Below are 13,091 nucleotides of genomic sequence, written 5' to 3'. Positions count from 1 at the left end.
GGCGCCTGCGACTCCGACGGAGCCGCGTGGGCGGTGTCACCAGAACCCCCAGCCGCGTCGTGCGAGCATCGGGGGGAGTCGACTTCTTGTGCTTACCTGACGACTTCGACCCGGAGGAGTGATGTCGACTCCCGGAGCACCGATGGCACCTCTCCCGCGACCGGTCCCTCGACCTCCGTCCGGACCGGGACCGTTCTCGGCGCGGGGCAGACTGCCAGAGTTCGAGCCGCTTACGGGACCGCTTCCGCCTAGCCTTCGAAGTCAGGGCCCGACAGTCGGAGCAGGTCTTGTCATCGTGATCGACGCCGACGCAGTGGAGACACCGACAGTGAGGGTCGTGACCGACATCAGTCGGTCGCAATCCTCACAGGGCTTGAAACCTGGCATCCCTACCGGCACCGTTCGGAGTCGAAGACTTCGAAAAAGGATGATCAAAAGATCAAAAAAGTTTAGTCAAAAAGTGACTAAGGTACCACATTTTCCGGATCTGCGCTGCTGGCGCGGAAAAAAGAAGAACTGACGTCAGCACGCGGAGGCGGCGTCTAAGTACTCCGACGACGTCATCACGGCGCACACGACGCCGACGACGGACGCGGAGCCGTAGACTACGCCTACCGACGCGCAAGGGTACTGCTACGCAAAAAATTTCCGGATCCAGTCCGACGCCTGGGGATATTCTAAGGTAAGGAATCTATCACTAACGTGTCTCTTTCAGATTTGTAAATTTGCAACTTGTTCGTTTCCCATAGAAAGTCAATGGTAACCCGCGGCTGTGTTTAGTCTCCCGTGGGCCTCCGACATCCTAACCTTTGGTTGTTTAGAGTAGCCCCAGCGATTCCACAGGCCCCAGGCCTGCTTTCTAGTTCTCACGTGGTTCTTATACCACTATTTTAGTTTATGGTTTGTGAGGCCCCTAGGACAAAACGTATACTGTGCAACTTATCGTATGCCAATTAAATAACTTATATTGTACTTTTACCTCTGACCTCATAGGGTGCAGTGGGGTTGTGTTTAGAATAAATACATATATATTTGATATATACCTTGTGTGGTGTGCTTTCATTTGGTGCTCAAGGGATTATAATTGGTAAAACAACTCACTTAATTCGCTCTCTGAAGTCTTAGCCTGAAGACTGCTCGTCACTGCTACCCCTAGGATAGCTTTCTATAAGGTTGACTTTACAACCACCATCAATAAGGGTCGATTAGACTGGTGCAAGGTGCCCACTAGAACTAGTGGACATCATATGCCAGGCTAACTTCTCACAATGATATTTTAATATTTGGAGACACTGTTGACCAACATAACCATACACTCCGTGAGGTCTTGTTTAAAATCAGAGAGTCTGGATTAACTCTTAGACGGGACTAATGTAAATTTTTAGTAGACTACCTAGGGTATGAAATTTCGAATCTTGGGGTGAAGCCTAAACAGAATCTTTTAGATGCCATTCGTTTAGCTCCCATTCCTTCAGATAAAGATAAATTGAGGTCCTTTTTAGGATTAATAGAATACTATTCTAAATTTGTCAAGGATTTCTCGACTAAAACCGCTGATGTTTTGAAAACATAAAGAAAAGCATTTGTGATGCAGGAATTCTCCCACCGTTTGACACTAGGCGTAAATCAGTACTCACTGTTGATACCAGCGCCACAGGCCTCTGTGCTGTCTTGGCTCAAATACATAATGGTCAAGAAAAGACTGTGGCGTTTGCATCCAGAACGTTAACCTGTTCAGAAAAACATTATTCTGTAATAGAACAGAAAACCTTAGCTGCTGCTTGGGCTTGTGAATATTTTAGGACCGACCTTTGGGGATCCAAGTGCACACTTAAATAAGATCATAAACCATTCATTAGAGTGTTATTACCAGGAGGTGACACAAAATGTTCAGCGAGGTTAGCTAGATTAGCCTCTCGGCTTCAGGAGTTTTGTTACAACATAGTTTACATACAAGGTTGGAAGAATATACCGGCCTATTGCCTGTCCAGATTATCACTTGATTGGAAAACAGTTGACAAAGTAGCTGTTCTGAAGAAACAAAATGAAGGAGCAGTTGCCTTTGTTCAAGATATTTTAGGTGTGTGAATCTCAAGCATTGACAAAGACTGAATGGATTAATGCAATGTCTACATATAATTCTATGTTGGAACTTAAAAGATTAATACAATTAAGCTGTGAAAGACCAAATACTGTTTCTCTCACTACTAGACCTTTTGTAAAGATCATAGATGAATTATCAGTATATGAAGATATTGTAATCATGAGAGGCGATCTATTTATTCCTCCTGTGGCTTTAAGGATTAATTTAATTACACTAGTCCATGAAGGACATTTGGGCCAAACCAGAACAAAGCAAAGACTAAGAACAAATTGGTGGTGGCCAGGTATGGACTCAGACGTGAATTACAAGGTTACAAGGTGTGAAATCTGCAAAGAGAGTGACAAACGTTTGAGAGTTGGTGTTTCAGGCCTCTTTAAGTCACAACACTGATCCAGGTCAACCTTGGCACACCATATGTCTTGGCTTCGTTGGGCTCATGAATAGTCTTAAAGAAAGTTTACGTTTTGGTTTAGTAGTTGTTGATGTCCACACTAAGTGGTTAATAGTCAAGTTTACTAGAGATATCACAACTTCAACCACAATCAATATTTTGAAGAGCATTTGGGGAGAAGGTGTACCTTCAGTCCTTATAACGGATAATGCCACTCAGCTGACGTCGGTTGAGATGAAGAATGTCTTGTCTACTTTTGGCATTAAGCACACTCGCACCTCTTTATATAACCGGCAAGGAAATGGCGTTGTTGAGAGAGCGAACCGCCTAGTCAAAGGCACTATTCAAATGGCCATTTCAAGCGGGAAGGATGTGGACTCAATGGTGTCAGAAATGCTTTGGGCATATTCCTAGAGTGTGCATGGTGTCACAAACAAAACACTGTTTGAAATGATGCGTGGGAGACTTCCAAACACAAAACTTGTTCCTACTTGGATCAAAGACATTGTATCAAGAAATTCTATTCCCATCGATTTGGCTTCCTTTTCTGTTCAACAAGGAGTCGGCAATAAGAGGAATATAGGAAAGAAAATGTGCTCTGGAGACTGGGTCAAAATTCGTACTGGTAGACCTGGTATTTGCTTTTCAAAACTTTTAGGACCCTACAAAGTCAAACTTGCCTTACCTTATTGTGTAGTTTTAGTCAATGGTGAGAAAAGGAAATAAAGACGGGTAGCTCGGTATCAGAAAGGTAATGCAAACATGACTGTTGATGTCAAAACAAATTGTCATGGTGTTACTTCTAGCAATATTTTTTTTGTCTATGTCTGACAATGACCTCACTTACAATTCTCAGGGTAACAATGCTTCTCAAAGGGTGGTACAAGGGGGAGATGATGCTCCTGCTTCTCCTGTTGAACGCCAACCAACAAGGGAGGTAAGACTTTATAGAGGTCGTCATCCTCCAGGTTACGTAAAACATTACATTTGTACTCGAGATATTTGTATCATAGTTTCAGCATGTCAAGTTTGTTCTCATTGGTATTCTAAGTATATCATTTAGTAGTTATTTTCGTTTTCCCATCTTTCCCGTCCTACCCCTCTCTTTCCACTTTCTTGTTCTTTTAATTGTACAAGGGAAGAGGATAGGTTATAACCTTCTGCTGTTGTCCATGTTCATTATGGAGTGTGGAGGCACTGGACCTAGTGTGTTCCACATTACAGGTTGTTGTTCATGGTTATATACCTTGGCAGTTGCAGATTGACTGGCCAGGGAAGAGCCACATACTCTCTACTCAGAATATTTATATCTAAATAAATAACCTTTTGAACCTTCTACAAATCTGCTTCCTGTCTATGATTTCACTCGCAACATAAACCTTTTAGTTTCAGCTAGGAAACAATCTACCCTGTTCAATTTATGGCAGGGAATAGCTTTGGAATCACTTTCCTTTCCGATCGCTTTGACGATCGTGGGAAAGAACAGGTAAGTAATTTTCTCACGTTTATTTTCCACTGTCGCTTCGCGGCATTTACAAGAGCACTCCGATTGCGGTGAGCATTTTGGAGCCTTATGCCTTTCTTCGGCTCCACAGCGCTGTTTGTCGTTCTTTTTTTACATTAAAAAAAGGGAGACAGGACCGGAGCTTGCGTACTTTGAGACTCGCGTATCCTAGCAACCTGCTCGGATACGCAAGAGCGTGCCACTATGCCTCCCTTGCCCTTCAACGATTTACTCTCCCTTAAAATGATCTCAATGAAACTGGCAACTCTCTTGTGCCAGATTTCTTTTAGAAGGGTCTCAGACAGAGCTTTGAAACTTTCGAATAGGTTATACTCCTCAGAAGGTGTTCACTTTGATATTTGGAAAAGAACTAAAACAATGTCAGAGTCTACCTTCTATCCCTTTTTTTATAAGTGTGAAAAACTGTGTGTTGTGAATTGCATGAAATGTTATGAAAATAAAATTTGAACGTTTAGACCTGCTAGCTCTGGTCAACTTCATCAATCATATGTTCGTCCTTTTAGACCAGTTTCTTCAGCGACCTTAGCCAGATGGATCATAATTATTATATGAGGCTGGCATAGATCTCTCTAGATTTGGAGCTCACTCTTCTAGGGGAGCAATGGCTAGTAAAGTATTTTGGGCTGGGGAATCCCTGCCTGAAATACTTAAACTAGAAGATTGGTCTAATGCTGGTACCTTTTCAAAGTTCTATTTGAGACAAATAGAGCATGTTAGCAGTGTAGCTCTACATGGCTTGAAACATGCATAATGGTAGCCTTGGTTCTTGTAATGAAATGACGATTCTCCAATTATTATGCAGAGAGAATCTTGAATTCATAAAGACTTAAGGAGGCTAACATCCCTCCTCTCCCAGAGAGGTTTGGGTTTGATACCGTTTATCTTTATTATAATGATATTATACTTTCATGACTCTACTGTATTGTGCTTTACTGTTACCATCTATTCAGTTTTAGCCTGTCCCTATTTCTTTCACTATACAGGTTTTTTTTCCTCAGATAAGAAGGTTTAGGAGTAACTGGAATGCCATGTGCGCCTGTGTCAACGCCGCCCAAGAGGAAGATGGGAGTGTGCTCTGTCTCCTTATGATGTTGCTAATGTTCTGTTTATTGTGATGCATTAACATTGTTTAACTCCTTAACCGCGGCACAAATTTTGCCGTGGTGCGGGAGTTCTAAAGACTGGGCAGGGCTGCGTCGGCCAACAGTCACGCGCAGCACTGGGCAGGTAGTGCGCACGTTGGCCAACGGCCGACGCGAGCACTACCTGTCCAGTGCTGCGCATGACTGTTACGATACGGGTTCAAGGGCTGAATGTTGGGCAGCAAATAAAAATATTTGAATAATGTTAGCCACAGTAAGTCTTTAATGAAATAAAGATTCCCTCCGCATAATAATTGGAGAATCGTCATTCTCACCTGTGCCATCAGCAGCTCTCACTGTACAAACGTGTCTAAGATTCTCAGCCATGCTATCCATAGCTCTCCCTGCACCAACGCTCCAACAGCTCTAAGATTCTAATCTGTGTCATCCACACGTCTCCCTGCACCAACGTTCCAACAGATCTACGATTCTCAGCCGTGCCATCCACAGCTCTCCCCCCACCAATGCTCCTACATGTCTAAGATTCTGAGTCATGCCATCCACAGCTCTCCCTGCACCAACACTCCCACAGGCCTAAGATACAGAGCCATGCCATCCACAGCTGTGCCCGCACCAATGCTCCAACAGGTCTCAGATCATCACCGGTGCAATTCACAGCTCTCCCCACACCTACAAGTCTAATATTCTCAGCCATGCCATCCCCAGCTCTCCACTCACCAACGCTCCTACAGGCCTAAGATTCCGGGCCATGCCATCCACAGCTCTCCCCGCACCAACGCTCCTACAGGTCCAAGACTCTCAGCCATGCCATCCACAGCTCTCCCCGCACCACCGCTCCTACAGGTCTAAGATTATCAGTCGTGCCATCCACAGCTCTCCCTGCACCAACGCTTCTACAGGTTTAAGATTCCCACCTGTGATATCAGCGGCTCTCCCTGCACCAAAGTGTCTACGATTCTCAGCCATGCCATCAATAGCTCTCCCTCTCTTTAACACTCCTATAGGTCTAAGATTCTAAGCTGTGCCATCACAGCTCTTCCCGCCCCAACTCTCCTACAGGCCTAATATTCTGAGCCATACCATCCACAGCTCTCCCAGCACCAACGTTCCTACAAGCTTAAGATTCTCATTGGTGCCATCCACAGCTCTGTATGCACCAACGCTTCTACAGGTCTAAGATTCTCACCTGTGCCAACAGCAGCTCTCCTTGCACTAACGTGTCTAAGATGATCTATGCCATCCATAGCGCTCCCTGCACCAACAGATTTAAAATTCTCATAGGTGCCATCCACAACTCTCCACGCACCAATGCCCCAACAGGTCTAAGATTCTCAGCTGTACCATCCACAGCTCTCGCTGCAACTGGTCTAAGACTCTCAGCTATGTCATCCCCAGCTGTCCCTGAATCAACGCTCCAACAGGTCTAAGATTCTCAGCCATGCCATCCACAGCTCTCCCCGCACCACCGTTCCTACAGGTCTAATATTATGAGCTGTGCCATTCACAGCTCTCCCCGCACCAATGCTCCTACAGGTTTAAGATTATCAGCCATGCCATCCAAAGCTCTCCCTGCACCAACGCTCCTACAGGTCTAAGATTCTCACCTGTGCCATCAGCAGCTCTTCCTGCACCAACGCTCCAACAGGTCTAAGATTCTCAACCGTGCCATCCACAGCTCTTTCCGCACCAAAGCTCCTACAGGTCTAAGATTCTGAGCCAAGCCATCTCCAGTTTTATCCGCACCAATGCTCGTACAGGTCTAAGATTCTTACCTGTGATATCAGCGGCTCTCCCTGCACCAACATGTCTAAGATTCTGAGCCATGCTATCCATAGCTCTCCCCGCACCAACGCTCCTACAGGTCTAAGATTCTTAGCCGTGCCATTCACAGCTCTTTCCGCACCAACGCTCCTACAGGCCTAATATTCAGAGCCATGCCATCCACAGCTCTCCCAGCACCAACGCTCCTACAGGTCTAAGATTCTCAGCTATGCCATCCCCAGCTCTCCCTGAACCAACGCTCCAACAGGTCTAAGATTCTCAGCCATGCCAACCCCAGCTCTCCCTGAACCAACGCTCCAACAGGTCTAAGATTCACAGCCATGCCGTCCACAGCTCTTCCCACACTACCGTTCCTACAAGTCTAGGATTATGAGCCGTGCCATCCACAGCTCTCCCAGCACCAACGCTCCTACAGGTCTAAGATTCTCAGCCATGCCATCCCCAGCTCTCCCCGCACCACCGCTCCTACAGGTCTAAGATTCTCACCTGTGCCATCAGCAGCTCTCCCTGCACCAACGTGTCTAAGATTCTCATCTGTGACATCCATAGCTCTCCCTGCATCAACGCTCCACCAGATTTAAAATTCTCATAGGTGCCATCCACAACTCTCCATGCACCAATGCTCCAACAGGTCTAAGATTCTCAGCTGTAGCATCCACAGCTCTCACTGCATCAACGCTGCAACTGATCTAAGATTCTCAGCCATGGCATCCCTAGCTCTCCCTGAACCAATGCTCCTACAGGTCTAGGATTCTCATCTGCGCCATCCACAGCTCTGTCTGCACCAACGCTCCAAGAGGTCTAAGATTCTCCCTTAATCCCGACCTCGGGACACTGGTGTCTCCTAACAAGAGGAAAAGCCAATCATGAGGATGCAGTGAAACCATTTAATTACAACCATTTTACCCACTGGGTGGGTTAGGGCTCACGTCCTTAAACAGGGAAGGCTCTTTCACAGGCACTACCCTGCTTTCTCTTTTTTCTTCACTCATGACAAAATAAACAGTACCCTATTGTTCTTCTGGACCTCCCAGCTACTTTGCCACAGTGGATCATTTTACTCTTCTTTCTGCTCTCTCTTCTCTGGGGGGTTTCGGTCTCTTGGCTCTCCTCTTACCTTTCAGGTTACTTTCTTTTCAGTTCTCCTGCAATGGCACTGTTTCTGCACCAGATCCACTTCATATCAGGGTCTAACAACGAACAGTTCTTGGTCCGCTTTTCTTCTTTGTGTACTATTTCTTTGATTACTATTACTGATCATGGTTTGCTCTCCCACATTTAAGCTAACGTATCCCAAATTCTATTTCTCCGTTTCTCTTTAAAAACCTCTTCTGACTTGTCTACTGTGATTGAGGTTTGGAAGACTAAACATGGTCTTAAAGTTAATCCTGGTAGAACTGATAATTTTTACTTCCCTTCATTGTTATCCAGTCCTGCTCTACATCTTGTTCTTTCCCACTATTTATATCCCTTACTCTGTCTCTGCTTGAAACCTGGGTTCTTGTTCAATTTCTACTAAGACTTTGCTGCTAAGATTGACTGTGTTGAAATGTTCATCTTTTCAAATACCTTAAAATCAAAACATTCATCTCTTGGTCATCTTTGAAACCACTACTGCAAATGCTGGTGCCCCTTTTAACTAACTGTACATCTTTACATGCGGGCTTGCCTAAATAGATTGCAATCTCATTACATTCAATTCAGACTGCCTTTGTAGCTCTTCTCTCTCCACTAATCTACGCCTTCTTATATGCATCAGCTCCAGAGGTTTTCCAGTCTAGAGTTCCTTTTCTATGTACTGTCTTTAATTATATAATTACTTGGCTCTTCCTCATCTATATCCTTGAATTCCCCCTCATGTTCCTAGTAGTTCACTGTGTTCTGCATCTCTACATATGTTGTCCACACCCGCGTCGTCTAGCTGCTACATACTATTTCTGTTCTTTCGAGCTCCTGGTTCCTTGGAACAACCTTCTTTAAAAAAAAAAAAAAAATCTGCTTTTTCTTTTATCCTCATAAAAGGCTCTACTAAAGGAACATTTGTTGAATGCACTCTATTAGAATTAGCCAGGCTGTTGCTACACAAGTCCTTTATGTTGACTGTGGCATGCGCTTTGGGTAAATGACCTGAAATAAATCAAGTGACATAAATAGATCATTAAATGTATCCACTGTCTCAATTCAGTTTAGACCGCATGTCCACCCATTCTCTACCATGAAATTCATTCTTGGTCCAACTGGGCAGATATGTCAGATCTTACCATCAAATCGATTTAGACAACCTGCCACTGGTACCAAAGGATGTCATCAGTAATGTCAATTAACAGGTCATGAGTGATGTCGTGTGTGAGGTCATAAGCAGTGCACGACGGGGGCGCAAGTTAGGGGTAATTTACCTACCCATAACTGGCAAATGTTGTTCAGTTTTGTTACTCTAACAGTGTTTTTATAGTGATTTTTCTGAGGTTTGTTTTTAAACCTATGTCACTGTGTTGGCATAACCAAAGCGAAGCATAAGTTTACTATAACCTTTATATATAATGTGTTATTGGGCCACATTAATTTCCAATGCCATGGCATGCGTATATATTAATTATACAATGGTGGAAAAAGTGATTGATCATTTTAGCTTCTATAGGGAATTTTGCTCATACCTACAGCCCAAACCACTGAACAGATTTACAACAAACGCTGCATGAAAATTGAACTTTACTTAAAAAGTGTGCTTTTGTTGGTTTGGTGTATATCTACTCAGACGTTTTTGAGACATTGGTGTTTAAAAAAAAATTGCACAGCAGGCTTAAACGGATAAAACGTTTTTATGCCTATACTGTTTTAATTCAAGAGACAGGACTCCCAATTACAGTAACTTAAATTTTGAATGCTTTAAGAAATGTGATTGTCTGGTTAAGGGCGCAGTATAAAATTCTCTGCCATTTTGAAACTCTCATGTTGAGATTTTAGAGCTGTGCAAAACAATTTAACACAGATATTGGGTGGGGGCACCCTCAGTAGTGCCAGGCCCTGGGGGAGTGTTATGGGCGCCCAGAGGTGTGGTAAAAAAAAAAAACACAATCGTCATGAGACTCTTGAATCACAAAATAATCGAGTGTCAGGCAAGTGGTTATATTAGGTGCCGAAATCAACTGCCATTTTGTGGTTGCCTCTTGAATGAGTTCTGACTCTGGCTCATTCTGATTGGGGAAAAAAAAAATAGGCAATCACTTTACCAAGTGTCTGACCACAAGCAGAGATTTATCCCCTGCACCCAATGTGTCCGCTCAAAAACTATGCACTGTGGAGCAGACTGCAGCCATGGGGTAGGGTAAGGCTTATAACTAATTGCCATGTGTAGTGGGGTTAGTATATGGCAGGAGGTAGGGTAAGGTCAAACCCGGTGCCAACCTCTAACAGTATGGGTCGGCTCACAGCAGAGGATAAGGCACAAGGCATTGGCGGCATTCGCCTGTGCACATCACAGGTTTCTGATGGCAGAGGGTTGAGAAGAGAACCTTGCCAAATGCCAGGCACTGTGCCCAAACCCTGCTGGGCGTAGCTGAAGGCCATGCACAAGAGGGTAAGGCATAGGGCATGGGCATCTGACTAGACCGCAAAAGCAATGCCCATTGTGCACGGCGAAAGGCTGTACGCAACTGGTCGAAAACAAAAGAGTTTAGTTGGGCCTGGCCACAGGCCTTCTATCTAACTCATACTGGCACAGCCACACACTGTGCATTCCAGTGAATGGCTGGCGGCGGTGGGCCATGTGCTACGCCTGGCCCCTTCTGCGCACGACCTGAAAGTGGAACTATAGTCAGATTATGATCCTTTTTTGGTTTGTTGTAAATCAGTTTTGTAGTTGTTAATATACATAAGCATTTACAAAAGTTACTGTGCCAGCTTTGAGGGAAAACACTTTAATACGTCTTTGATGGTTTAACTTACGAGATACAACTCACGAATTAGGTCAAATCACATTTAGATTTTTTTTTTTACAACAGGATTGACTGGATTATTTTTCCACATGTGTGGGTACTTTTGACCACAGCCATCTGCAGTGATGCTAGCTGCAGGGTCTTGCCTCCGGCCAGCCACTATGTCCAAGGTTCCATGGCAGCCAAAACCCAAAGTGGATGTCCTTTTGCCATGCACTTTGAGGAGTTGGCTGCAGGGCCTGAAGAGCAGCCATGCACCTCTCCCATATCATCCCATGCAGACAAGCCCATGGGGTTGCTAGACAAGCGCAACAGTAGTGCACTAAATAACACCTTTTAAAATATTTTTAAATGATTTACGAGGCCTATGCTGGATCTGTGAACCCCAAGCCCCAAAAGGGCCTAGGCTTTGCGAATCCAGCATAGGATCCACGAATCCCCTGATAAAAATACTTTTTATTTTATTGGCTGATGGTACCTTCTCTCTCACAAGAAAATTACTAAAGTATTGGTACCAAAAGATGAAGTCATCAGTGATGTCAATTAACATGTCATGAGTGATATAGTGTGTGAGGTCCCCCAACAGGGGCCAAGGGATCTGGTCACTCTGCCACCTTATCCCCATTTTCTTTTAATTTTTCCCAACACTGTGTTCAGTGCACCATGTTGGGTAATTGCAGTCACAAAATAAAATTTTTTGGTAATGGCCTGCCAATTAGAATGAGGTGCGTTTGTAAATCTGCAGTCAGATTTGCAAATCTGCAATGGATACAGGGAGTGAAAGCTCCATTGTGCAATGGTGTGCTTTTATGTTATTGATTGGATTCACAAATCCTCCGATCCATTAATCCCTATAGAATCTGCTTAATCAACGGTCCAAATATCTCCAAAATGGAACCTCGTCATGTCCACGCCAGCATCTTTTTAAATGCTTATTTCTTAATACTACCAAACAGATTTACACCAACCCAAGTATGGGCACTTCTACCTTCATGTCAAATTTGTTTTAACTACATCCAGATTTTCTGTATCGTTAAGCAAACAAACCTATAGGAAATGGCACTTTTGGCACCCTCTTTCCTTGCCCCCAACACCGTTTGATGGATCTGTCCACAACTTACTATGAAGGACCCAAATTAAATGTTCAACTTTTTGGAATGCTTTGTGCAGATTTTCCAAACAGTGGCAAAGTTATATAAGAACACAAAACATGCCTTTCCTATGGAAACTGTGACCTAACTATAGCTATCATCACCAGTACATACTAGCTTGTATATACACATGTATACACATGCACATATATAGATACAGTCGGAAGTGGATATATAATGCCCAAGTGATTTCCATGTTGCTTTACTTAAGATGAAGAGTGAACAAGAGAGAATGGCCAAATGCAGTTTGCCGGTGACAAATATTTTCTTTCATAGCTATGCAAATAAATGGGGGAGGGGCAGGATCAGGTGGACTCACAGAAAAATGCAGAGCGTTAGGAACTGGCAGCTCAATCGAGCGGCGGAAGGTAATCCAATAATGCAGACACCCTCGTAGTCCTAGCCAAGGAAAAGCTGCCGGCACAAAGGCCTTGTGGGCCCAGTGTACATACAATACATGTAGACAAGCCTAATGGACTGCTATCACTGCGCTGACCGCACTTTACCGGAAGCAGCCGTTACTGCAAAAGGTTATATTCAGGTGCGCCGCGCACAGCTTTAGAAGACAATGTTTTAACAGAGCTGTCCTGCACGCCTGGGTTTTCGGTACTGCAGACCTCTCAGCTTCCAGGTCCTTGCGCGAGCAGCTTACCCAGTTCTTTTTTTTTTTTGCTTCTGGGACTTAAACTTCTAGTTTAATACTGGGATAAATAAGATTACAAATCGAAAAATGTAAAGAAAAAACCTTGAGTGGATGTGCTGCCCACGCATAGACCAGGGAAATCTGGGAACTGTGGTATTGAGACTTTCCTAGGTCCGGCACTGAACACCAATTTACGACTGCGGTGCCCCTTGCTAGCCCCGTGCTATGTATCGCAAATGGCTCTGTCAATGGACGCTTTGAAATATACACATTAATCAGGTACTCCGAAGTACCTGAATTCTAGCCTTGACCCACACCTGCTGGTCCAGTACCGACAGCCACCCCAACTTAACTTCCGGTGAAACCCTGCCCTGTAGACACCCGAAGAATTCCATGACGTCACCACATTACGCACGACGCTCGTCTGGTCGCCCTGACTTCACCACATGGATATGAG

General features: G+C 44.4%; 1 protein-coding gene across 1 annotated transcript in view; it reads right to left on the bottom strand.

The window, feature by feature from the left end:
- Nucleotides 1-13,091, bottom strand: part of MOB2 (MOB kinase activator 2) — a 305,579-nt gene that overhangs the window by 220,353 nt on the left and 72,135 nt on the right. The gene's annotated exons all lie outside the window — the stretch shown is intronic.

Source organism: Lissotriton helveticus, chromosome 3_1, assembly GCF_964261635.1.
Source record: "Lissotriton helveticus chromosome 3_1, aLisHel1.1, whole genome shotgun sequence".
NCBI lineage: Eukaryota > Metazoa > Chordata > Amphibia > Caudata > Salamandridae > Lissotriton > Lissotriton helveticus.
Note: the sequence above shows the minus strand (reverse complement) of the source record. Positions and strands in the feature narration are given on the sequence as shown.